The sequence below is a fragment of the Kryptolebias marmoratus genome, linkage group LG12 (genome assembly GCF_001649575.2).
Source record: "Kryptolebias marmoratus isolate JLee-2015 linkage group LG12, ASM164957v2, whole genome shotgun sequence".
NCBI classification, from domain to species: Eukaryota; Metazoa; Chordata; class Actinopteri; order Cyprinodontiformes; family Rivulidae; genus Kryptolebias; species Kryptolebias marmoratus.
This window is the reverse complement of record NC_051441.1, coordinates 11,655,021-11,655,318: the sequence shown is the minus strand read 5'-3', so window position 1 is coordinate 11,655,318 and position 298 is coordinate 11,655,021.

Below are 298 nucleotides of genomic sequence, written 5' to 3'. Positions count from 1 at the left end.
TCCTTGCCACACACAAGAGGAGGAGGAGGGAGAGCAAACCTGAGACGAAGGAGAGGTTTTGAAGCCCACTCCTCTCCTCCCTCCCAACAGCACATCAGCAATCGCTCCATCTCTCACCTCTCCTCACACACACACACGCACACACGCGCGCACACACACGTGCACGATGATGGCAATCACTCCTCCCATCTGCTGTCTCCCACTCCCTCACCCGCACAAGTGGTGGCTGCCGGACAGGCTGCTAGACTCCCCAGCAGAGTCTGCAAGACCTCGTCCCCCCCACCCCCCACCCCCCACC